This window comes from Podarcis bocagei, assembly GCF_964188305.1.
Source record: "Podarcis bocagei genome assembly, chromosome: 6".
In the NCBI taxonomy this organism is placed as follows: Eukaryota; Metazoa; Chordata; class Lepidosauria; order Squamata; family Lacertidae; genus Podarcis; species Podarcis bocagei.
The window spans coordinates 27,261,592-27,288,622 of NC_138130.1; the positions used below are offsets into that span (position 1 = coordinate 27,261,592).

The following is a 27,031-nucleotide window of genomic DNA, read 5'->3' on the forward strand; positions in this document are numbered from 1 at the left end:
ATAGATGTTGTGCCTGATCTACGCTCGAGAGTCCTATTACACTTGAGCGCAGTTTGCTTCTAAATAGGTGAATTTAGGAAATCGGCCTCCCACCTGCTTTTAAACACATTTACCTGGAAGGCTCAGTGGCGCTGGCTTACCTGCAGCCTGATGCTGGGCATGGCTGAAACCTAAAGAAATGGGTTTGGGATTACTGTTTTGCAGCCTGGTTCTATGTGCATTTTTTGGCAGTAAATCCCACTCCTTGCACCGTGGCTTACTACCAAGGTACATGTCATAGGATTACTTTGGGCAATGCTTTTTTCTGGGGGGATTCAGGGGTACGCATACCCCTAAACATTTTGTGAATCTAAATTTGGCCTCATTGAGGGGCAGTATTTCAATATGGGTAGGAAAATGAGAGTACCCCTAAACATATAATTTTTTTAGGGAAAAAGCACTGCTTTTGTGTAAACAAGCATAGGCACAACCATCATCTCTTTTTCAACTTTCTAATTTACTTTTTAAAAATTATGCTTTATACAGCATTAAAGTCTTACAAATAATATAACTGATCTGTAGAAAGAACCTTATGATCTGAAAAGAGAGGTGCTGTATGTACTTTTGCAACCCAAGAAAATCTCTAATAAAAGCATTTTTTTTAAAAAAATATATTATTTCACTGCTGGCAGCACAGCTTCCTTCTCTTGCCAACTGGAGGCTGAAAACTATTTGGAACTGATCAAATAACATTAGATTACCCTTCTACTTGGCCGGGCAGAGTGTGGCCATGAACATTTCAGTCCAGCATATGATTTGCTTGCTGTAATTTATACTTGGGGAAAGCTAATAGGCCAGCAACACTCAAAATTAATTGACATGTGTTGCCAGCGCTTTCTTAAGCCTCTTTAAATCGAATTAAGAAAATGGTTCTCAACAGTTGCCTCTGAAGGTCAGCAACAGATGACAATTGGTTGGATAGCTGCACTAAACCATCGCACTAATCCTAAATAATACTTGCATCATATACTCCAGTGGAGTTTACTTTCAGAAAATTGACTGCCTACAGTAACTGAAGTTACTTCCAATTACCATATTTTATCCGTTATAAGACTAGGTTTCCCCCCTAAAAATTAATGTCGAAAATTAGGGGGCGTCTTATACACAGATAGTGCCGAGGGTGGATTTTCTTAAATCTGAGTTCCCAAAAATAGGGGGCGTCTTATACATGGGGGCATCTTATAGTCAGGAAAATATGGTAAATATGTTTGGTTTGAGGTGTGTATGGATGTAGTGGAAAATTAGTTCAGCTGAAAGCCAATGGTAAGCATTGTAGAATTGGGGTGCCAATTTGTATTTGATCCTGTACTTTATTAGGAGTCCTGGAGAAAGAGAGAGAACCTCTTGCCTACAGTTAAGGTTTCGAAAAACCACAATGTAAACAGATTGACAGATATGCACATTTTATGATGCTCGTATATGTAATAAGGCTCTGGAGCCTGTCTGTTTACAAGCTCCCCTTCTTTCTGAAGCTTTCCAGTAAGTGATCCGTCATGAGTCTGATAGTCTCATGATTTGCGCTGAGGTCAGAACAAAAAGCCCTTGAGGCATATTATACATTATTGTCTCCAGCAGGCAGCCATTGCTTAGTTGTCTGTGTTTTCCTGAGCATGCTGATACAATGTGTGCTTTCTTATCTAAAAATGTGGGGTGGAAACCCATGTAAAATAGTGTGTGTTGGTTGGTTTTGGTCCGCAATCCAATGCATGCTTACCTGGGGTATGAGCCCCATGGAGTGCGGTGGGTCTTCTGAGCACACATGTGCAGGACTGCTTTGTTGGTTACTTGGTTTGCAAATGCTGAAGAATGATAATATGGTAGGTCAAGATGAGCATTGAGTAGCTAATTGTATATTATTTAGGATTTTGGAAGGGCTGTGGTCGTATCAGTTGTTTCTTGAGTTGCCAGCCTATAGAGCAGGCAAAGTTGTGTGCATACTCCATTCTGAATAAATAAAGACACAGAAATTTTGTGCCAAGAAAGTCTTAAGTGTATAAACTACGGAAATGATGCCAATAAATATACTTGGAGTGGACCCATTGAACTTAATAAAACTTGGTTAGTCATGCCTATTAACTTCAGTGGATCTATTCTGAGTAGTGCTAGCATTTGCTACAACCCATAATTTGTTACTATTTTGGGTAAATTTTATTCTAGTTTTACCACTTCCGTGACTGGTAAGAGGATTTCCCAACCATTGTAAATCTTATTCAGGCATTCCTTTGGCTTCTGGGTTGTCAGCACAGTGGTGAACTTTGGGCTTCCAAATTTCAGTGGTGTCCTATGCGAGACTAACATTTGGTGGCCTCTGCCTCGCGTGCTTCATTCCACAATCCACAGCATTGTTCTGGTGACCCCTGCAGTGCGGTACCCAGGGTGGCTGAAATGGTCTCGCTACCCTAAAATTGCCTCTGTTAAGCAGGTGCTGCCCATACACTGCCCAGTGTATCTTGATAACATAAGGGCCAGACATGAGATTATTGGGAAACTGAGTTGTTGACCCATTACAGCATCTCTGCAGGCTGAGCACTCCTGTAGATTTGCCGTAATCCTCTGTCGTCACAGATAAGGGTAATAACATGCTGCCATATCTACCTCCCACACACAATCAAACAAGTAGAAACGTTTTCTTGGTGGGCTAGCATCCACACATCAACACACACCTTGCACACTTGAGTGCGAGGTGGAAATAAAAGACTTGCTGAACACAACAAAGGGTATAATCTTAAAAGACATCATACACATGTTTTTAATAATAAACAGTGTAAGGTAGGGCTATGGTTTTCCCAGTAGAGATGTGTGGAAGTGAGAGCTGGACCACAAAGAAGGCTGATCGCCGGAGAATTGATGCTTTTGAATTATGGTGCTGAAGGAGACTCTTGAGAGTCCCATGGACTGCAAGAAGATCAAACCTCTCCATTCTGAAGGAAATCAGCCCTGAGTGCTCACTGGAAGGACAGATCCTGAAGCTGAGGCTCCAATACTTTGCCAACCCCATGAGAAGAGAAGACTCCCTGGAAAAGACCCTGATGTTGGGAAAGATTGAGGGCAAAAGGAGAAGGGGACAACAGAAGATGCGATGGTTGGGCAGTGTTCTCGAAGTTACCAGCATGAGTTTGACCAAACTGCGGGAGGCAGTGGAAGACAGGAGTGCCTGGTGTGCTCTGGTCCATGGGGTCACGAAGAGTCGGACACGACTAAACAACTAAACAACAACAACAATACACACACACACACATATGCATATGCATAAACACACCAGGATCAATTCCCAGGCACTAGTGGGACACTCAGGCTTTCTTTGTTTCTGTGAAGATGCACAGTGCCACAGCCTTTTTGTAAAGAAAACCCTCTGATCCTCCATCTTAATGCGCGCACACACACAAACACTTTTCACCAGTAGTCAAACACACTTCATTCAGTATACCAGGTGTGTGTAAAACCTTTGCCCCCTCCCCCTGAATTTGCTGAGCTACAACTCCCACAATCCCTAGCCATTGGCCATGTTTGCTGGGGCTGATGGTAATTGTAGTTTATCAACGTTTAGCAGGCCCAAGGCTCCCCAGCCCTGCTATGCAATGAGCTTCCAGGTGCTGTGGCCAAACTTAACAGTGCTGCAGGTTTTGTGGTGCAAGCTATGTACTTGAGCACTTTTAATTTCCAAATGATTTGCATCCTGTTCAGCCCCATCCTGTATTTGAGTGAATTGAAACGGGCTTAAAATCATATAAGCTGCCTAGAAGAGCAACCAAATAGAAACAAAAGCATTTAAAAAGGCTTGTGAAGAAATTTACAAGCTGGCGTTTAGACCTTTTAGATAGCTTTCCAAGTAAAAACTAGGATGAGGTAAATGGCATATTTATTGAGCCGATACACTGATGGGCCTGTGTAAATAATGTATGTGTTGGCTTACCAAGTTACGTAGGAAAAAGTAGACGGATACAAGCCTCCAAATATCTTACAATCCAATAGAGACAACTGGGAAGAGAACACAGGCAGGAAATAGAGAACTTTGTGGCTAGGTTGCTTGTGGGCAGAAAACTCCTACCAGCATATATAACACCATGTTGCGGGATTTGAACTGGCTACTGATCTGTTACTGGGCCAAGTTCAAAGTTTTGGTGCTGTTAACATTCTTATTTAATATAGGGCAGTCCTTCTCGCTTTGTAAGCCCAGACAAAGAGGCAGTTTATTTATGAACACAGCTGCGTAGGAGAATGAAAGTACAGTGGTACCTCGGGTTACATACGCTTCAGGTTACATACGCTTCAGGTTACAGACTCCGCTAACCCAGAAATAGTACCTCGGGTTAAGAACTTTGCTTCAGGATGAGAACAGAAATTGTGCTCCAGCGGTGCGGTGGCAGCGGGAGGCCCCATTAGCTAAAGTGGTGCTTCAGGTTAAGAACAGTTTCAGGTTAAGAACGGACCTCCAGAACGAATTAAGTACGTAACCAGAGGTACCGCAGTAGCTGCAAGAACAAGTTAAAGGGTAGAGTCTTCACAACAACCTATAATAACTGGAGACAGTGTTTAATTCTGTCATTAGTCATTACTATAGATACTAACTTATAAGGCCCTGTACAGCTCAGGCTTGAAAGATCGCCTTATCTCTTCTGCAGAAGAGTTACACCTTCAAGCCCTTAAAATATCAGAGGCCTGGTAACTCAGAGCAGGGCTTTCTTTCAGTGTGGCTGCCCATATTTTGCGGATCAGCATCCCTGTAGAGATAAGTAAGGCACCCCACTCTTTATATTTTCCAGAAACCATTGAAGACATTTTTGTTTTTCACAAGCTTTTCCAGTTGGATTAAAATGTATCCCCCTCTGTTTTTAAACCCACCTTTAGTTATTTTTGTATTGTTTGTAAAACTATTTTTGGCTGTTTTCATGGAATGTATGTAAATTTCATTGAAATGGATATAAAAGGCAATTCATAAATAAGTAAATTATTTTAAAAACATGGGCAAGTGCAGTGCACCACATTTGTATATCCCAAGTCAACAAGGATGGATCCGTTTCCATTTTATCCTAGCAGCAAACCTATAAAGTACCGGTAGGTTGGGTGGAGAGACAAGGATTGGTCCCAGTAAGCCTCATGCTTGAAAGGAGATTTGAACTCAGGTTCCTCTGCATAAGTGCAAAACTCTAGCCTGGAAACAAACATTGAGAAGAAGTAACTAGAAAAGAAAATACTTGGAGTATAAACAGGGTCTGTAGATAATGTCTCATGTAGGAAATTTCTTTGCATGTGTAGAGTTGGGAACTTGAATGCACTTATGCATACAGTGGTGCCCCGCAAGACGAATGCCTCGCAAGACGGAAAACTCGCTAGACGAAAGGGTTTTCCGTTTTTTGAACTGCTTCGCAAGACGAATTTCCCTATGGGCTTGCTTCGCAAGACGAAAAACAAAAACGTCTTGCAAGTTTGTTTCCTTTTTCTTAACACCGTTAATACAGTTGCGACTTGACTTCGAGGAGCAACTCATAGAACGCGGTGTGGTACCCTTTTTTAAGATTTTTGAAGACTTTGGTGATTTTTGAAGCTTTTCCAAAACTTCTTTTAAACTTTTAAAACTTTTTTTGGGGGGGGTTTGGATTTTGGGTTGGGCTGTTTGGAATTCAAGGACTTGGTGTTGGGGAGGGGTTTGCAAGAATCTGGAAGCTTGTGTGTGTTTTTTCTGCATTTTTATGATTTTCTGGGCCACTCTGCTGTTTTTTTAAAAAAAAATTCTGGATTTGAATTTCTGTGTGGTGGGTGGCTGGGGGAACAGTTGAGGAGGGGGTTCTTCAGCAAGAAGCAAAGAGTGGAAGAGGAACCTTCTTCGAGTTGTCCCCCAGAGTCTTAGAAAATGTACTGTACACTTTGTTGATTTTTAAATGTTTTTCTGTCATGTTTAGAAACTTAATTTATTGTTCCTTCAGTTTTTGAAATGCTCTTTACAGTATGTGTGACTTTAAAGAGCACTTAATAAACTCTTGTTGTACCAAATTTGGCTTTGTTTGGACTTTTTTTGACCATAGGAACGCATTAATTGAATTTCAATGCATTCCTATGGGATTTCGTGCTTCGCAAGACGAAAAATTCGCTAGGCGAAAAAACTCGCAGAACGAATTAATTTCGTCTTGCGAGGCACCACTGTACTAATCTTCCTTAACTGCAATACTGAAAATGGAATAACAGCTGAAGACAATGCAGGTCTCTGTCCAAACAGATCAAGTAACAGGATCAGGTATATGGGCTTATTTAATAATTGTGCCTACATAGGGAAGTGTTTCAGAGGGCCAAATGGAGAGAAGTATATGAAATGCAGTTAATGATGGCAGATCAGGTTCATCAATAAAAAAAATAACTGTGGATGGGATTCACCTAACTAGCCCCATCAGCGGAAGCCCTGTGCAAGGGCTTTTGAGGGAACATTAGGGCTTTCCCAGTACGTTTCCGAGCACAATTCAAAGTGTTGGTGCTGACCTTTAAAGCCCTAAACGGCCTCGGTCCAGTATACCTGAAGGAGCGTCTCCACCCCCATCATTCTGCCCGGATGCTGAGGTCCAGCGCCGAGGGCCTTCTGGCGGTTCCCTCATTGCGAGAAGCAAAGCTACAGGGAACCAGGCAGAGGGCCTTCTTGGTAGTGGCGCCCGCCCTGTGGAACGCTCTTCCAGCAGATGTCAAAGCGATAAACAACTACCTGACATTCAGAAGACATCTTAAGGCAGCCCTGTTCAGGGAAGTTTTTAACGTGTGATATTTTACTGTATTTTTGGTTTTTATGGAAGCCGCCCAGAGTGGCTGGGGAGGCCCAGCCAGATGGGCGGGGTATAAATAATAAATTATTATTATTATTATTATTATTATTATTATTATTATTTCCCTTCTTTACCCCATGCTCCCTGAAATTGGCTTTGGGAGAACCCCCTCTCTAAAAGCAGAGGGAGGACTGTTATGCATGGCAAGGTGAAATGCTTTTTCAGATGGAAGGTATGTCATAGCATAGCTTTGAATTCCAGCCTGTGTGTATAGAAATTTGTGCTATGACTTCAAAACTATGCAAACTTTGTGTTGTGTTTTATGGGGGTGAGGTCCTATGGAAAAAGAACTTGGGCTGTTCCAACCATGAGCTATCACCATCTTTGAAACTGTGGTTGTTCTAGACATGAAAAGGAATTTAGTATTGTAATCTTACACTTATAGAATGCAGCAGTTTTATATCCTGGATTGTAAAGTGTCCGTTCACTTGCTCCAAATCACCCTGTGCTTTAAGGCTGAACAGGTATCTGCAAACACCAGCTTCACATTTAGTTTTTGAATCCCTGTGTTTGCTACTACGCCATTAGGGCGAGCGTAATAGGATGATCTAAATTTACAACTGCTGGCTCCTATTTGTATGTGCTATGGAGAAACCAGAAATGCAGGGCTGAAGGCTTGGGGCACTTCTGTAGATTCACAGGGACAGCGCTGTACCTGTTAGAAGCCATACATGTGATATGCAGTACATGCAACTACCTTGCTCTTGTGGCCTGTCCAAAGATTAACTTGAGATAGAATTGCCATTGTAGTTAATTGGTGTACATGGTGCCATAAAGCACAGGCAAAAAAGAGACATGTTTCTATTCCCTGCAAGGAGTGGGCAATATAAAGTTTGTTAGCTGGGGAAAGTAAATGTCACAGAAACTACTAAGACTTTGATGTGGGTAGGTTGTAGGGTGGGTGGCCAGAGGGCTGCTGCACCTTTAGTTGTGTGGAAGAGGTATTGCAGCAGGTATCTTCACATAACAGTAGCAGGAGCCCTGTCTTCTTCTGCATCTCTGGCCATGTTTGCAGGATGAAAGGAAATGCTGTCAATAAAAATGGACATCCAGGTGTCCACTAACATGAAATTGGGTGGGAGGCAGTGGCGTAGCGTGGGGGGTGCAGGGGGGACCGGGCGCAACATCTGGGGGTTAGGGTTAGGGGGCGCAAATCCACGGGTTAGGGGGTGCAAATTACTTGCCTTGCCCCGGGTGCTGACAACCCACACTACGCCACTGGTGGGAGGTATAACAGGGAAGGTTTTTAGGAGACCTTGTGTCTTTAAAGATTGAATTCCAGTGCAGAATTTTTTAACTAGCTGTTCGTTTGTAAATAACCTCCTTGCTTTTCATTGTCTGCAGTTGGCTTGGGAAAAAATGTGAATATGTTATACAGAATAAAGGAGGGACGTGGGGAAGAGCTAATGGGGACTGTGGTGGGGGAAAGTTGTTGGCTAGGCTTATAAAACAAAAGGGGGGAAAAAACCCTTAAATTGAATATTAATTACATTGATTGTTTCAGCCATTGGCCACAATAATACAGTGATTAACATAAGGACAATAGGCATACGATAACATAGAAATAATTTTACAAGCATATAACCAGTCAGATGAAGTATAAAACTGCTTAATTAAAACAGAATAATAGCTGAACAGATGAACTTCAGGAATGATGAGTGCCGAGTCAGAAAACCAAACAAGCAGCAAGAATTCAACTGAGATAGCAACGTTTCTGGAATTGTCAGAAGGTACAGTAGTGCTGTTGTGAATCCCCGGTAACCAATTTATTGGAATTCTGAGAGCTTTCTCATCAGAAGCTCCTATCCCTCATCTGTTGCTCTCACTGGAGCTCTTGTGATTGAGCAACATATGAGCAATATGAGATAAGAACAGTTGGTTATAGTCAATGCTAAAGTGAACATTCTGTCTGTGCATGGATTTCTGCTTGTGCAGTGATATGTTCCCCTCCCCCTCTGATCCCCCCATGTACCCCAAAATCTGTTCCGGGGGTTGCAGCCAACGCTCTGGAGCAGGTTTGTGGACAGCACGTGTATTCTTGATGAAAGACGCAATGGCAGGTTCAATGAGTGAAGAGTAAATAGAAATCCCTGCTTACAGGAGCTGCCAGTTGTGTGTTGCATACATAAGCTTGCATGAATATAACACTCAGGTGAGCAGCTACTTGCACACAGTGGAACTACATCGGAACATGTGAATTTAGTCTCTGGTTTTTGGATGATGATAAATAATGGAAGACCTTTATATTATGCATTATTTAGGTCATGGAGGTAAAGTATAAATTACATGAGGAGGTCATGGGTCTTTGAAGTGTCCTTAAGATTTTGGTCTGAAACTGCTAGGGCATACTGAATTTAAAACGTTTTTGTTTCCTTGTACTTAACTATGCTTGAAGTAATAAAAACAAACATTTGTTGTAGTTTCCTTGAAAATGTCTCTGTATTATGACACTGGAGGTGATAATGTTGTATTTAGCTACATTATTCACTTTTAAAATTTTAAATTGAATTACAATAGGATTGGGTTGTTTTTTTAAAAAAAATAGCATATATTTATTATGTAATTTCCAATGGTTCTGTACAGTGACAATGCTCTTTGGAGCTCTTTATTATATGCTAAAGCCAGTTTTGTTTTATATGTAATTTATCCCACAGCGAAACAGTCCAGGTGCAATTGCTGATTGCTTCTCAAATGCGCAAAAGCAGCAGCACAGTTTTTTTTAATGTGCAGCAGGAAGTATTCTGTCATTCTTAGACTTATTTGTAATTGTATTTAGCTGCAATTTTTTAATGACCAGCAGTCATTCCAGAACAATTTGATTTTGTATTGTCAGAATGACTTTGGCCTAGAAAAAAAAATACTGTATGCCTATACCATTTAAGCTACTAAAGGTAACATTGTCTTTCAGAATTCAAATTCACAGTTTCCCTTCCCACCCTGATGAGCTGCTCTAGTGTCAAAGAAGAGCTGACAAGATACATTTGTGAAACACATTTGCAAAAATGGCCTGACTTAATCTCATTGGGCAGTTTCGGTTTGTGGCAAGTTCCATCCTGTAAAAATAAGCTGTGGTTCTCAAGAACTGAATCCCTCTAAACATCAGGACTAAATATCTGATGAAACGTCAGGAAAAACTTTCTGACAGTTAGAGCTGTTCAACAGTGGAACAGTCTCTCCTTCCTTGGCGGTTTTTAAGCAGAGGTTGGATGGCCATCTGTCATGGATGCTTTAGCTAAGATTCCTGCTTTGCAGGGGGTTGGACTAGATGACCCTTGGTTCCCCTTCCAACTCTACAATTCTGTGACTCTAGAATTTTGGATAATGCGTCTTGCAAATACTTATCTGAGTACTGTACATTGCCTTCTGCTTCAATAGACTACTTCCATGAAAGTCATGTGAGAATGGCAGGCAGATCTGTCTCAGTTTCAAACCCAAAGTGTTATAAAAATGTAGAAAACAGTACTGTTGATTTAAGGGGGACTGATCAAAACAGTTCTACTATACAAGATCTATATGGGATTGGGAAATATATGTCTTCAGTTACTTATATATCAGATACAGGGCTTTTTTGTTTTTGTTTTGGAGGAGAATATGTTGTCTTCACTGCAGCCTTTTGCTTTAATATATATGGAAATATTTATTCAGTGGGGATTGCAGCCTAAATTGACTTCCTTTTAATCATTTATAAAGTGGTTCACTGCTAATGTATTCTTGCTAAGCTGCACTTACTTTCAAAAGCAAAATATGCAAATACCGATATTTGTGGGGAAAATGACTTTTACTCAGAGCATAACTACTAATTTTATTTTATTTTTATTCTGTTGTTTTCATTATGCAGTTGGAAAATGGGCTTATGCAGCAATATATGGATGAGATTTTTTTTGTTGGCCGTCAGCTTTTTGTGTTGGAGCAGCAGTGAAGTACACACTTTTTCCTTCTGATAAGTAGCTTCCACTTTAATTCAGTCAACAATAACCTGTTAGTATTGAGAGTTGAGCACGAGAACTCCTTTGGTAAATTTTGTTTGGTTTTCCAAATCTTAAGTGAAAACTTTTATCACGAACCTTTCCTTTTGTTCTGTTCTTTCATGGATAAGTTTGAGAGTCTTTAAGACTGGAAAGATACTTCAAAGTACTCCTTTAGAACTTAAGTAAACAGTACTTGAACATTTGCATGGGTAAGAACAAAAAATAATAATCTCTCCAGTTCACAATCAGGTCCATGTGTGCTACAGGTCAGCTTGAAAGATGGGTCTGAGTTGCTAGTTGCCTTGGGCATTTAATGACTTCTGCTCAGAAGGACCAAATCTCTACCTCCAAGCTGACATTTGGAAAATGTGCAAAATTGGATGGTTAATATTAGAATGCTCCTAGTAGTGTTACTAATTCATATTGCCAGGAGGAATTTCTGATTAAATTACATCAATAGCTTTCCTTTTGTAGAACGAGCTACTACTGTAACACTGTGAATATCTGCTTTGCATACAGTTTTAACAATGAAAAATTAGTTTATGGTAGGTCAACTGCTTTTTGCTAAGGTGCCGGGATTCCATCACACAGGGGCTAGTTAGTGATGAGTTAATATCCACATTTTGTTCTGGTTTTAAAATATAGCTTGATATTTCCTGCCATAGATGTCAAAGACTATGTGCGTCTATAGTATAGTCTGTGACCAAACATTGTATGCGGAATATGGAGCAGTCTAAATATGCAGTTGTTTGCTGTTTCGGGCAGTCTGAAAGATATGTCCCTTGCAGCATGCGATGATTCCAGCATTAAGTGGTCACTAAACTCCTTTGCAGCCAGTGGCAATTGCCTGTTCTGCCTGAATCAGACAGCTGGCTCTTCTCTGTTTAGAATGACTTGGCAGTTGTAGACCTTTGACAAGTTCATGGCTTCTGAAGTGTTGTATGTCTTTTGGAGATATGTTCTGCTGACATACTGATGCTTTGTGTTATTATGGGGCCAGGCATTTTGATCTCATGTGAGATCTGTTCCTTTTAAGAATTCATCAGTTGTTGTTGTTGTTTAGTCGTTTAGTCGTGTCCGACTCTTTGTGACCCCATGGACTAGAGCACGCCAGGCACTCCTGTCTTCCACTGCCTCCCGCAGTTTGGTCAAACTCATGCTGGTAGCTTCAAGAACACTATCCAGCCATCTCTTCCTCTGTCGTCCCCTTCTCCTTGTGCCCTCCATCTTTCCCAACATCAGGGTCTTTTCCAGGGAGTCTTCTCTTCTCATGAGGTGGCCAAAGTATTGGAGCCTCAGCTTCAGGATCTGTCCTTCCAGTGAGCACTCAGGGCTGATTTCCTTAAGAATGGATAATTCATCAGTGACATGTGTTTAAAAATTGGTCTCTTTCTTTCCAATCTTAAACGTTAGCCTGCAAATGGTCATTTTTTTATTGTCAGTAGCATTTACTTCGAAATAAGCTTATTTGGGTGTGCGTCTGTTTGTTTTAAATGCACCCATATCCTACTTTGACCTAAAAGTTCCCAGTGTCTGTTTGCTGGAATACTTTAAAATTTCAAGAAGGTAAAAAACAATTATAATAAGTGCATACTTATCTTCCCAGTACAGTAGAAGTGATTTGAAAACATAGCTATGAATGGGAAAGATGATAGGGATTGCTACAATAATGATTACAAAAGGAAATGTACATAAGCCTGAAATACTCGCTTTTTAAAATCTAGAATTAATTCTGATTCCCTTTTGGGGTAGTTAAAGCCAATTATGAGCCAATTAAGTGTTTTCACATATTGCTTTAGGGAAAGTGCAGTTAACACCCCATCTGCTTGTCTCAAAAATAATACTTTTGCTTTCAAGGGTTTTGTTTGTTAACACTTAACTAGAAGAAAAAGAAATTGTTTTGTGATAGAACTAACTTACAATTGGTTAAGCAACAACTCCACAATTTGGGGTAATTCTTCTTGCCCAAGTGGATATCTATGCCCTGAGCTATCCCACACTGTTCAGGAGGGTTTGTAGCTTCCAGAGAAGTTGTTACTGGTGGTGCAGAGGCTATAGCAGATATGGCACTGTGGCTGTATAAGCCAGTTACAGAAAACTCTAACCCTAGCCAGTTGCATTCTACAATCCACTTGCTATTGGTTGCAAAATGCTGCTCTGCTGCATTTTGTCTTAAGTATATTATAATGTTCAAACTTTTTTTTTAAAGAGACATTCATTAGATTTAATTTTTAAGTTGCAAAACTTTAACACAAAGCTTTTTTTAAAAAAAAATATGCAAACACTGGCACTATATAGAAGGATCTGGCAACTTCTGTTTCAGTGTATCTGAAGAAGTGTGCATGCACACGAAAGCTCATACCAAGAACTAACTTAGTTGGTCTTTAAGGTGCTACTGGAAGGAATTTTTTTATTTTGACTTGATTGCCAGTATATCAGCCTGCAGCAGCCTTGTACCTTTTACTCAACATTACTTTGTTGAAGTATTGCCTCCAATGATAAAGAAACAGGAAACTGTAATGTTTCTATTGTTATAATTGTCAAGTGAAAACTCAGCTGAAGTTCAGCCTGAACTAGAAGGCAGAATAACACAACAATACAGTTATCTCTCCTGCTTTAATTGCCATGGCAACAAATTCAGCGTAGATTAGATAAAATAAAGGCTTTTTTCTCTTTACACCGCACAGACACCAGTTTCTTATCTTAATCTCGATTATCCAAGCTTTGATTTAGTGGTATAGCCTTCAAAGATTGTTAAACAGCTTACCTTACAAGTGTGTTTGTGTGTTTATTTTAAGCTGCATACACATTTATTATCTGTATTTCTTTTTTTTTGTTCTATCACAAAACATGAATGAATTTGCCTTGTCCTTAGTTTCACAAGATTGTATGCAGTGTTCTCTCTGCTAGACTAGCTGTGCTGGTTATAGTATATTGCCTTGAAGCAGCAGATGTTGATCTAAGAAGGCTGTACTGCCAACATTGAGGCGTAAGCATTAGCTTCTTCAAAGGGTATAAGTAATGCAGTTGCCTTTCCTCACTTGCAATTATCTAAATCTTATCCAAAGTCTATTGCCGGTTAACTTTGGATTTTTCACATTCTCGATAGTTGAGTAATTAAACCGCAAAGCAGTGGCGATTCTGTTGCCTGATGTCATTGAGTAATCTTCCTGCTTTGCTCAAAAGAGGATTTCATCTAACCTATTTTAACTAGAGGATTAAGGACAATTAGGTTCTTCCACTGCATTGTTGCTAAGATATGATGTTTTGAAATCCTCTGAAATGCACTTCTGCTAAAGCTCTAGAGATCTCTTAGTCAAATTAATTAGCAACATTTTCTTTTAAAAAAAAAATTTAGAAGTTGCATATTGACGAGATATATCTTAAATAGATAGAAAAGTCTTCTCTTCATGCTTTTAAATTTTATATTTGAATATAAACGCAGGAAAATAATTATGCATCATAAATGCTTAATTTTATTGTTTCTGTGTAGAAAGCCAGTCTCATCGTAATAATCTCAAACCCTGTGTTAAATACCAGCTTCAAATGCAAGCCTTGCGATCTTTTAAGGATAACTTCCAGAATGTGGGGGGTGGCGCAGATTTGTGGTAATAGCTATTTATTGCTTATGCCTCCTTAATGCTTTGTTCCTCTGTACACACTTGGCAAATGATGAAGTAGACAGTCCACAAAGGCTCAAGGCAGAACAAATCTATTAATCGTTAAGGTGCTGTTAGATTGTTGTTTTTCTTGCAGCAGACAAAATCAAAGCTCAGCAATTGGTGGAACTGTTTTTTGGAATTCCTCTTTGGACTGAGGTGACCAATTCAGTTTTGAAAAAAGCTCAGGTGCATTTTGGAAGCAACTGCCTATAGGCTATGCAACCATGTTTACTGAAAGTGGTGAAGGATTTGAGGGAACAGAACTTGGGCCTAGGCTTTAAGTTATATCTTCACTTTCCCCACCATTAGCCAGCAAATAAGTTGACTTTTTGCTTAAGTGGTAACAAGGATGTAACAGAGGTATTACTCCTGTCTGCTCAAAGCCCTAAATGCTGTTTGCTAGCACTCCAGATCATTAAACTGGTTTGTATTACTCCCCAAAACACAGGTGTTGTTCGTCTAATAATTGAAACAGCCAAATAGCTTCCCAAGCAGAACCAGCCAGAAAGCAGACTTTTTTGCGCAACCTAATGGTTTTTTCTGCTTGCCTCCCCTGCCCCGCCCCCAATAATGGACTTAAGTACTTACACTGCAAGTATATCTGACCAGAATGACACATGTGCTTTGGGAAACATATTTTAACCAATGGCACATTATTTACAAATGAGATTAAATATACCAATCATTCATAGAAGAAATATTGCATATTGGGTGTGTTTGAGTTTCCAGTCTTCTTCAAGATCAGCGTCCTTTAGAGCCTTAAGGTGTGTGTCAGAGAGCCAGTGTGGTGTAGTGGTTAAGAGCGGTAGTCTCGTAATCTGGTGAACCAGGTTCGCGTCTCCGCTCCTCCACATGCAGCTGCTGGGTGACCTTGGGCCAGTCACACTTCTCTGAAGTCTCTCAGCCCCACTCACCTCACAGAGTGTTTGTTGTGGGAGAGGAAGGGAAAGGAGAATGTGAGCTGCTTTGAGTCTCCTTAGGGTAGTGATAAAGCAGGATATCAAATCCAAACTGCTGCTCCTCTTCTCTTTAGCAATCTCGAATTTTCGGCGTTGCTTTTTTTTTTGTTCTGCACTTTCTCATACTTCAGACACCTCCCGTGTCCTTTTTTTCTTTCCTTCTTCTCAACCTCGGTTGTCTCCTTTTAATGGCCTGTTTTTGTTTTTGCATCAGAGCCATCGAATGTCTCTGGTGCAAATCTTGCTCTCCTGTTTTGTTCATTATAAATTCATGCTTTCCTCCTACTCATCTGCCCTATTTTCTGCCAAGCAAGCTTGCGTATCTCATCTTACTCAATCTTCCCCTTCTCGTATTCAATATCCATTTGCTACTTTTTAAAAACAAAACAAAACCCAACCCATCTTTCTTCAGTCCTCCTTCAATTTATTCAGATAGTATTGTCCCATATTGTGTTGATAAAATTTCTCCCTGTTCATTACTTCCTGCACTTTGATCTGTTTCTTCCTTTCTACCAAAACTTCTTACTTTTTCATGTTCTTCCTCTCCCCTCGGTTTCTGCCTCCGGCAGTGCCTCCCTTCTTTCTTCAGCTAAATCTACCATTTGGCCTCTTCATGTCATTTCCTCTTGCTTCTTAACAAATATGGTCCTGCTTTTTTCTTCCTCACTTGATCTTTGTCATTGTGCAGTCCTTTCTTGCTTTAAACCTGCTTGTGACAGCCACTTCTCAGTCACTCCGGGTCCTGTGCCATCTGAAGGAAGGGAATTCCTGGCTCACACAGAGTGTACCCCTCTTCTCAGTCCACCCTTCCCCCTTAAACTACTTGCTGCCACCAGACAGGTAAAGGTAAAGGAACCTTGACCATTAGGTCCAGTCGTGACCAACTCTGGGGTTGCGGCGCTCATCTCGCTTTATTGGCCGAGGGAGCCGGCGTACAGCTTCCGGGTCATGTGGCCAGCATGACTAAGTCACTTCTGGCGAACCAGAGCAGCACACGGAAACACCGTTTATCTTCTCACTGGAGCGGTACCTATTTATCTACTTGCACTTTTGACGTGCTTTCGAACTGCTCAGTTGGCAGGAGCAGGGACTGAGCAACGGGAGCTCACCCTGTTGCAGGGATTCGAACTGCCGACCTTCTGATCGGCAAGTCCTAGGCTCTGTGGTTTAACCCACAGCGCCAACCCGCCTCCCTGCCACCAGACAAGGGGTTAATTATTTCCACAAAGCTTCCCCCTGGCTAGTCAGCCTCCCAAGTTTCCCTGGGGGTCTCCCTAAAGCCTCTTAAAGAAGTGTGTTATTGTAGCTTCTGAAGTGTGAGGGTGTTATGCAGGTTTAAGAAACAAACAAAGAGTTTAATAAGATTGGGGGGGGTGGAATAAAAAGAAATATATGCAGAGTATACAGAAATCCAATTTATCCCCACTGGAATAAAATAGAAAACTGAAGTAGGTTAAAACACCAGCCACTTTCACTGGACTGAACAGTCCCAAAACTCACCAGGATCTTACTTTTGAGAAGTAGCCCTTTGTTTGCCCATCTCCCAGACTTTCAGAGCTTTTCCTTATCACCTTCTAGGCTTCTAGGCTGTCCCTAAGTAGGCTGAAACCTTTGAAACAGGAGACATGGGCCTTTCCTACATCTACAATGGCATTTCACTGCCTCTGTCCTGGCTCCCACTCTCAGACACAGTACTTGGACTGTTAGGTGGAGAATTCCTGAAGGCTTATTCCAAAGAAGTCAGCTCACAGTTTAAACATAGGTTGATACAGGTTACACAGTCAATAGTTTAGAAGCAGAGTTCTAATATATGGTCCAGGCTATGCCTGCTCAGCTGACTTACTACCCGACCAGGGTCACATGCTTCTTCAGCTGCTGAAACAACTTTGCTATCAGTAGGTGGGGTGATAGCTGACTCACACAATACTCCCTTCAAGCAACTTTGGCTGTGGAAGTCTCCTGGAGGGTTTCTCGAACCATCCCCACCAACAGTCTCAGGCATCTCTCCTCACATTCGCCCTCTCCCTCTGACAGATCCTGCCAAGGCAGTTCCTCCTTACTTGTTGCCATGGGGTGAGTCAGGGCAGCCTTGATAGTAGGGTATTTGCTAGGTTTCCAAATGAACTCTGTAATCCCAAGTGTATGTAACATACAGTACAAGTAAAATATGCATTCCCACATACCATATGCAACAGTCTATACAAGTAGCCTGGGACAACCATACCCAATGCCTTCACACTGCTATTGTTTTCCCACTTATTTTTTTTTTAAAGCTTCTTCGGATCCCTACCTTCTTTCCAAACCATCACACTTCTTTCTTTCGTTTCATCTATGTGAACAGTTTGTCTATCAATATGTCAGTTGTGTGTTTTTTAATTCTTCTTTTGACCTACTTCAGTCTCATTTTTTTAAGCTCCCCATGCTACTGAGACTGCTTTGTGTAAATGGTGTAATGGTTGTTTTTTTTACAGGCTAAGTCACAAGGGCTAAATCCATTCTTCATTCCCCTTGATCTTTCTTCGGTTTAGGATGCAGCTGGTCATTCTGGTTCTTGATTCTAATTCTTTGGGATTTTGTGGCATTTGCTGGTTGGTTTCACTCCTAACAAAGAGTTCTCTTAAAGTTTGTGTCAATGACTCTTTTTCTTCTTGGGACAAACCCACAGAATACTTTTAAAGTAAGCATCCACCCTCCAGGGAATTGTAAAGGGTGCTGGGAATTGTCGCTCTGTGAAGGGGAAACTATGATTCCCAGAATGCTTTGGGGGAAAGTCATGCGTTTTAAATGTATGGTGCAGATCTGCTCAGAGTAGGAAAAAAATAATGTCATTGTCAGAAAAACCCTGAAAGCACTCTTTGTAAGAGTGAAACCAAGGAATGTCACCAAATCCCAAATAGTGAGAATTGGGGCAGGCTGTCATCTTCTCTTCCTCCCATGATGAGAAGGGCTACTCCTGTTTTAGACAGAGGAGGGTTTTGTGACCATCTCCTGAAGAGCAATAACAGGCATAGGCAAACTCGGTCCTCCAGATGTTTTGGGACTACAACTCCCATCATCCCTGACCACTGGTCCTGTTGTAGTCCCAAAACATCTGGAGGGCCGAGTTTGCCTCTGCCTGAGCAAGAGACTTGGGAAAAGCTTAGAGGGGGCTGGAGCCAGCCATTTGTAACATTAGAGTGTACAGATTCCTATTTAATCCACTTCTTGCACTTTTCAGAAAGAGGCAAAGTGAAAATGTTTTGTTTTTTAAAAAGGTTCCCCCCACCCAAGCTAAAATTAGCAATTTGGATTAGGATCCTATTATATTCCTAATTTTGTTGTTGTTGTTTTTAAATCGTTGCTGGAAGAGCCATTACTTTTAGCGGAGGTAGGCTGTGAAAGCTATCGCATGTCAAACTGTCATTCAGTCTTAATGTGAAATGAGCTCCCACCCTCTAGAAAAATGCACTTTATTGGACATACAATACATAAATGGGAACAGAACTGCAAATCTAGAGATCTAAGATGTATAACTTAATTAATCTCATAGTTTTAGCATTTTCAGTAGTAACATTATTATATTGCAGTTAGCAGTTTCAGGTCAGATTTAGGCCAACGGTTTGCTTTTCAGTAGAGCAGATAATGTAGACTGTTATGAGCTCATTTGGGTATAACCAGGTGGCAGAATAGTGAAATAAAATGGCCTCCTTGCATATTAGAATGTTTTTCCTTTTTTTCGTAATATTGCTACAAATTGCACAGATGTGTCAATCATTAAAAGGAGACCCGAACCAAATATTTTACGAATTTTCAGTTGTAGGGCTTGTTAAACCAAAAATAATACTAAAATTTTTAGGTTCTTGTCCTGACTTCACCAAGGAACTCTGGATTGTTTTCATTGTTGCTGTTGCACCACAGAATTTTAGCCTCCTCTGCTATCCGCTGCAGCTCCCCTCCATGCACCCTCAAAATCTGCTCCAGAGGGTTGGCGAATCCTCCAGAGCAGATTTTTTTTGAAGCATGTTGGAGAAAGGTGGAGGTGCATTAGATGAGCAAAATGTCCAAGCGCTCTTAGATACAACACTCTCTCAAAACTGGCTATGTCCTTAAACCTGCTCTCAGAGTTAATAATAATAATAATAATAATAATAATAATAATAATAATAATAATAATAATAATAATAATTTATTATTTATACCCCGCCCATCTGGCTGAGTTTCCCCAGCCACTCTGGGCGGCTCCCAATCAGTGTTAAAAACAGTACAGCGTTACATATTAAAAACTTCCCTGAACAGGGCTGCCTTAAGATGTCTTCTGAATGTCAGGCAATTATTTATCTCTTTGACATCTGATGGGAGGGCGTTCCACAGGGCAGGCGCCACTACCGAGAAGGCCCTCTGTCTGGTTCCCTGTAGCCTCACTTCTCGCAATGAGGGAACCGCCAGAAGGCCCTCGGTGCTGGATCTCAGTGAACGATGGGGGTGGAGACGCTCCTTCACGTATACAGGAGTTGAGTGTATATCAGTTGCATTTTTTTAAACCTGAGTAGCTGGAGTGCGAGATTGTCCATTTTTAAAAGAAAAGGACAACTGATAGCTGGGAACATTTAAGAGAGAGAGAGAGAGACAGAGAGAGAGAGAGACAGAGAGAGACAGAGAGAAGGAACTAAACATGCAGAAATTCTATGTACTGAATAATGTTCCAAAACTTACATAGAGTTCCTGTAAAGCAGGAAGCAAGCGACGGATATGGGTTCTGGCCGTTTCCTCCAAACCTTTATTAAAAAGACAATGCTACATTATTTTTAGCTGCCAAGTGGCCCATGGGAGGGGTTTGAACCCCTGGATTTGGCTGTTGTTTATGCTGATGAGCAGTAAAATAATATAGCAACAGAGAACACATACCATTCCTGCTCTCCCCTCCCTGCAATTTAACACATGGAGTGAAGAATGAAGTACACACAATGGATAAAGTCTAGTGCATGTTCAGATGAGCCTGGAAGAATACAAGATAAAAATTTAAGCTTTGCAGCACAAACTTCTAGCACACCTGCCATACACAACGTATAGTGAAGAATCATCAGCCTGAATTGCAAACAAATCCACAGGTCTGTACATACCTGTGTGTCACACTGACATTTAAAGATAGAGACAAAGAACCTGTTCTTACCCAGTTTACAAAATCTTCCCTATCTGGTCACCTAGTGTCAGTTCTCAGCAGATGCAAATAGGTGAGAATACAATTTGCATGGTTGTAATAAATGAGTGCAGCATCTCATTCCATTTGCAATGAAACATGGATGTGTTGCAACTGAAGAACGTACGTGGATATAAGCCAGATCTGTGGAGTGCATCCTTCATTAAGTGCTTTTGGTCAAGTCTCTATGGCTCTCAAGTACCAAGCGCAGGAATAGATTGAACTTGAGAAAATAGATCAGCTCTTTAGGTGCTCTGCAGTTCCTCTTTCACATGCATTATATCATGTTTTATTGAGAGGGGGATTTCTACCACTATTACCATCCATACTTTCAAAAAAGCGCTTTAGGTTCTTCCAATGGTTTCCTGGATAGTCACCAGGGACTTTGAAAAAAGATTTCTTTACTTTAATATTGATGCCAAATGCAAGAGGATCTAGCTTTGTAGCTTCCAAATTACTCTCATATTGCATAGGAGTCTCTGACTGGCGTAGCTTAGGGAGTGGTGTGTGCTCTCCCCCCCCCCCCCACTTAAGCTATGCCAGCTTGAGCAATGGACCCTGACCGATAAAACGATTTGTGTAAAACACACAGAAAGAGGCCAAAATGTGAAGATCTCATAAAAGAACTTGAGGCCTAGTTTACATAAGTTATTTCACAGAGTATCAGAATTAATTGTCGGAACGTAGAAGGCACACCTGGTAATCCATGTATGGCTATCAAGAGCAGCTTATGAAGTGTGGTGACTTACCATGGTGTCCATACATTACCCTATCAGGTGTGGTAATGAGAACTTGTGCCCCAACGTCTCGATCAAGTACTGTACAGAAGCGTAACAAAATGTTGCTTGCTACTTGATTGACAGGCTTCCTTAAGTTGTTACATACATACCATGGAAGAAGGTGGGTTTTTTTGGATGCATTTCATTTGAATTGCAGTCACTTCTGCCACTTCGGTGGAAGTGTAACTTCAATGGAAAACAAATTGGAAGTTGTCAAAAGTGTGAACAAGTGTGGGAGTATTATACCTGATCCCAGTCATTTCCTTCTGACATCAAATAACAGTAACAAAAATGCAACTTTTTTTTATATGGGTGTACCCAGCTTTTTTAAAAAAACAGGTCTAAATCAACTTAGGGCTTAGGGCCCTTGTATCTACGTGACCGCCTCTCCTGGTATGCCCCGCAGAGGACCTTGAATAGCCATAGTTTAGAGGTCCAAGCCCTAAGGAAGTCAGACTATCTTCCACCAGGGCCAGGGCCTTTTCAGTGATGGCTCCGACTTGGTGGAATGCTCTGTTCCATGAGAATAGGGCCCTTCAGGATATAACCTCCTTCCGTCGGGCCTGTAAGACAGAGCTATTCCGCCTGGCTTTTAATTTGAATTCAGCCTGATCTTTTATTTCCCTGCTCTTCCCTCCCCCTCCCCTTTTATGAAGATCACCCACTCTGAGACCCCACAGCTAATTCTCCCCTGACCTCCTTGCTGGCCCAAGTAGGACCAATTCAGCCAGCTAGCCCTGGGGATTATCTAATTGATTTTTGATTTTTATTGATTTTTGAATTTCATGTTTTTATACTGTCTTTTTTGCTGCTTTTATAATTAAGTGTTTTAAAGTGTTTTAAATTTGTTGTTAGCTGCCCTGAGCCCGGTTTTTGAACCAGAAAGGGTGGGGTAGAAATAAAAATTTATTATTATTATTAACTTTCCCCCCCAAAGGAACTTTTGTGAAAACACTTGCAATTAACAGAAAACAAACTAGTTCTTCCACTTCGCAGGTGTCATAGTATTGTCTCAAATGATATGCATATGAAAGTTGGAAAAAGGCTTAACTAGTGATGATAACTTTCCTCTGACCATATTGGTTATAAGGTACTGAAGTCTGAACAATGATTATACTGTAGCACGAATAACCCATGATCAAGTCTTCAGTGCTCAGCAAAAGTTCCTGGTTCCCAATTCCTGTCACACATTCATGGCCTGTAAATTCCAAGTTGGGTTTGATCAGGGTTGGACAGTGTTTGGAGAAGGGGAGAAATATTGCCCATATGGAATTATGATGGCAAGTTCTAGGACACGAGTGGGCAACTCACGGCCTACGATGTGGATTACAGAAGAAGAACAGGTAGCTAAAGACAACAACACCATGAACAAAATAGTCATTAAAATATACCGTAAGTAGTATATCTAAACAACAGGCAACAGCAGCAGCAGCAGTCCCCCACAAAAGCTTGGGTTTTCAACTGGCGTTAAAAAGTAGACCATAACTGTGCCGGTTGTAACTTGTGTTGCAGCACAACTGGGATTCTACAGCCAAGGTGCCTGCACTGAGAAGGTTTTGTCCCAGACCACTGTAAAATGAGCTTGCCTTATTGCTGGGACCACCAGTCGGGTTTCTCACACTGATTTCCATACACGAGCACACTAATTCGAGGATTCTGATTAATCTGAGCCACAATTATTCCCCATTTGCTTCTGTGGAAGGGGCTTATGCAAACTTCTGCACAGAGCAAATGCCCATCAGTTGAAGTGAATGGGAAACCATGCCTGTACAGGAGGTTTGGGTGTGCACCGTAGCTCAAACAGGGCTGGCAAATTGTCTAAAACAAGTTAAAGTTTTGCAGTAAAAGTGAAACATAACTGTGGCTGGCTTCTTTTCTGCAAACTGGAATGTCCAATGTTTGCATGGCGTTGGCAAACAATTATTGATTCACTAACAGTTTACTATCTAAATGTATTTTATTTTATTTCTAAAGTGTAACATTTGTACGCTGTGTATTTTTTGCAAGGAAGTCAGAACAACAATATGGTAAATATTTAATAATTGTGGTAAAGACTCCTTGCTCTCAGCAGGCAAAGGTCCAGATCTAGAGAAGAGGAAATAGACTTTCTACATTATTTATAAAATGCTGCATGTAACAAGATTTCTGAATTTATGACTTTCCGTTATGTAGAAACATAGTAAATCTATGTGTTCATTTGTGAGGGATGTTGTTGATGAGGCCACCTGAAGATGAATTAACAACAGTTGCAGAACAGCCCAATTTCAGGGTTTTGTTTTGTTTACCCAAATGGGAAAAAAGAACTAGGGAATAGATTGGCTGATTCTGCATTGTGATGTGGCCCATTAAAAGTCCCTTACCAACAAAAGTCCTCCCAGTTTTCCCCTGGTCTCCTTTCACAAGGAAGCTCTCCCCACGTTTTGTCTGTATGTGGTACCTTCCTCTTTTCTTTTCGGTATCCAATTTTCTTTTCAGTGTATACTTTGCCTGAAGAGTTTGCTATGTAATGTAATGTGGCAGATCATAATCTAATAGCACACATCACACGGCCTCAGTGTTATGTCAATATAGAATCCTTTATGCTATGTCTAGCATGACGTTTATGTATGTCTTCTTTTCCAGTGGATTTGTAACTCTAACCTGACAAAATAATTCCCTACACGTTTTCCAGGATAACCTTCACTACCGAATTTTTGTTAGGTTCCTCACTACTAATTAAAGGACTAGATCTGGGAAGCAGTAAAGATAAGGTTATTATAGAGCAGTGTATCCATCTCTGGTGCAGATAAATGATAATCTTTCTGACAACCCTCTTTAATCTTCTTCTTCGCCATCCATTGTGTCAAAGCAGAAAAACAAACAAGACAAAATGGTGGTAATAGTCTACCCATCAGTCACCTTCTCTAAATTCATTGCAAACAGAGATGACATGGTTTCAAATGTTATAGCTGGAAGACAGGCTGCTGAGAGTGACAGGCTGCTCTTAAATATCTTGTATTTCAAGTTCTTTAAGAACACATGTAATTTGTGTTATCAGAGCAGATACCGTGGATCTGAAGCACTAAAACACCTCAGTCTCCCACCGCATTGTAAGGCCAGTCCTACACATATTATTATTGATATTATATATATACTGCCTTTCATTTCAAGAAGAAATGCCGAACAAACACCAACAGCAAAATAACACAAAATAAAATCAGCCCTGTAATTAAAATGCATTGTATAACAGCTACATTAAAGCATCCATAATTGAAATAAAAGAAACAGGCCCATAAAAATGGCATAACAGGTAAAACAACAACCAGAGCAGGAGATTCGTGCCAGGAGATCAGGGGCATGCTTTCCTAAATAGACGCGTCTTCAGTTGCACCCTCCTCTGTCATCATCTCCATCCTTACCTTAGAATTACTGTTGTAATCTGCAGCCCACCCAAGGGTCATAAATGAAGAGGGGGGAGCAAAGAGAATTCAGGATATTTGTGACTTACCTTGCCTCCAAGGGGTTAAGGGGGAATCTCTTCAGATTAGATGAGATAGGTACAGGCATGTCCAACAGGTAAATCATGATCTACCAGTAGATCACCAGACGTCTGTGGTAGATCACTAGCTCCCCCCAGCAACTTTGAACCCCCTGTAAAAGGGCCTTCCTTCTCCCCAAAAAAGCTCAACAACTTTGACCTGAACCCCCAAAAAGGGGGTAGATCACTGCCAGTTTTTAACTAGATCACAGTCCCTTGGGAGTTGGCCACCTCAGGACTATTCAATTGCCTCTGCTGAGAGACCATCTCAACTGTTACCAAGGGACAACCATTCCACCTTGCTATCTGAAGTGTTTCCATCCGCAACTGTGATTTTGAGAACTCCCCTTCTTCTTCTGTCTCGTTACTTTTAGGTTGTAAACCCAAGAGCAGGAACTTAATAAGCTTCAATACACTATTCTTGCAACAATCCTGTGGTGTAGGTTAGGCTGAGAAAATAATAGCACCATTGCACTTCATGGTTAAGCAGGGACTTAAGCCCTGTTCTCTGTGGTCTAAGTCCAGCACGTCTCTTGTCTGCTAGATTGCAGAAGGGCTCAAGAAGGTAACTTGCAACGATGCCTGCAGTGAAAATCAATCCAGTGGAGCTGACAAATATGCCTGAGCATTAAGTCAGGCCAGAATTCTTCACAGGAGAGTGAATAATATTAATGTTTTCTTTTGACTGCTGCTCTATTATATCATGACAAACAGTCTGCAACCGTAGGTTTTATGGTGAGTTTTTATTGCCCCCCCCCCCGGTATGGTTCATTTTTATGTACTGTGCTTTGAAATGCTAATGATTAAGTGGAATATAAATGTCTTAAAAGAATAAATGAAACCTGTTAGTGTTTTATCTTAAAGTTAAGACACCATGGCTTGAAAAGAGGAATCTTAAAATCCTTTCATCTCTCAGTAGATCTTACAGTCCATTGACATTCTGTTTAATTGTCTATTTATTTTTAATTGTCCTTTAACATTCATACATATGTACATTCTTGGAGCTGTGCCATGTGGTAGATTGCACATATTGAATCCTCCCTAAATTGAAAACAAAACAAAACTGCTGCTGAGAAGATAGCATTTTGGGGAAAATATGGTATATATAAAAAGAGTCTTCCTTTGTTTTTTAACTTAAGAATGTTCAAACATCCATCCTACCCTCCGGGTTCTGAAGTGATACAGTCCTATTTTTAAAACGTGTAGATCAGCTTGAACATACTACCATTTCAAGAAAGATTATTAAAGGATATGAGGCGCTAGAATCATGCCCACTTGAAGGTCACATAGCATTATCATAAATGATGCTATCTCATCTGAGTCTCTCTTTACAGAAATTATAGCCTTCATTTCCCGAGCTTTGCTATAATCCTTGTGGCCTCTAGCGACAATAGGCATTTGATTGCATTAAATGGTATAATAGAAAAAACGTTGACTTGCATTGTTTCCTGCGGGTAGCATTGTTTGCTTTTCCCCATTACAACATTTCCTGAAATTACTGGACCTTCATGCTGCAGAGCATGCTGAATTTGGAACTGAAGTGCTACTCACTTAAATCTGCCATCTTAAATTAAATATATGAGCATCCAAATCTACTAAGGGATAGGTACATGCATAAATTGAGGAGCAAGAGCAGAGGATCTAAACTGGATGCGTGTTTACTGTGGCTGCTTTGTGCATTCCATTCCGTGAGATGCACCTTCAAATGCACATTTCAAATGTGCATCCACATCCTGGTGCAACTATTTATTTAGAAAATTTATAAACCGCTTGATCAAAAAATTCTCCAAGCGGTGAACAGCTATGATTATGTATGAAACTTGGCTGAAATCCACGAGCCAATTAAAATCACACATCCTTGCTAAAGCGAAGATGAAATCGATAAAACTTTTAAAACAAATATAAGTAACTAAATTGTGTCCAGATGGTGGTAATGGGTGGGGTGGGGTGGGGTAGCAGCGCTCATCTGGCCTCCTGACAGCTTGGCCATTGCTGCTTATAGGGAGGGGAAGGGAGATCAGTAAGGTGTAAACACATAGTCAGAGCCAACCCAGTGCTCTTGCTGCTGTGTTTGCACCACACCAACTTCTCTGCTGCCACACTTTCCCAAACAGAAAAGCTTTCA

At 40.8% G+C, this 27,031-nt stretch overlaps 1 protein-coding gene across 3 annotated transcripts in view; it reads left to right on the forward strand.

Moving 5' to 3' along the window:
- ATP11A (ATPase phospholipid transporting 11A) overlaps positions 1-27,031 on the forward strand; it is a 112,308-nt gene that overhangs the window by 965 nt on the left and 84,312 nt on the right. The gene's annotated exons all lie outside the window — the stretch shown is intronic.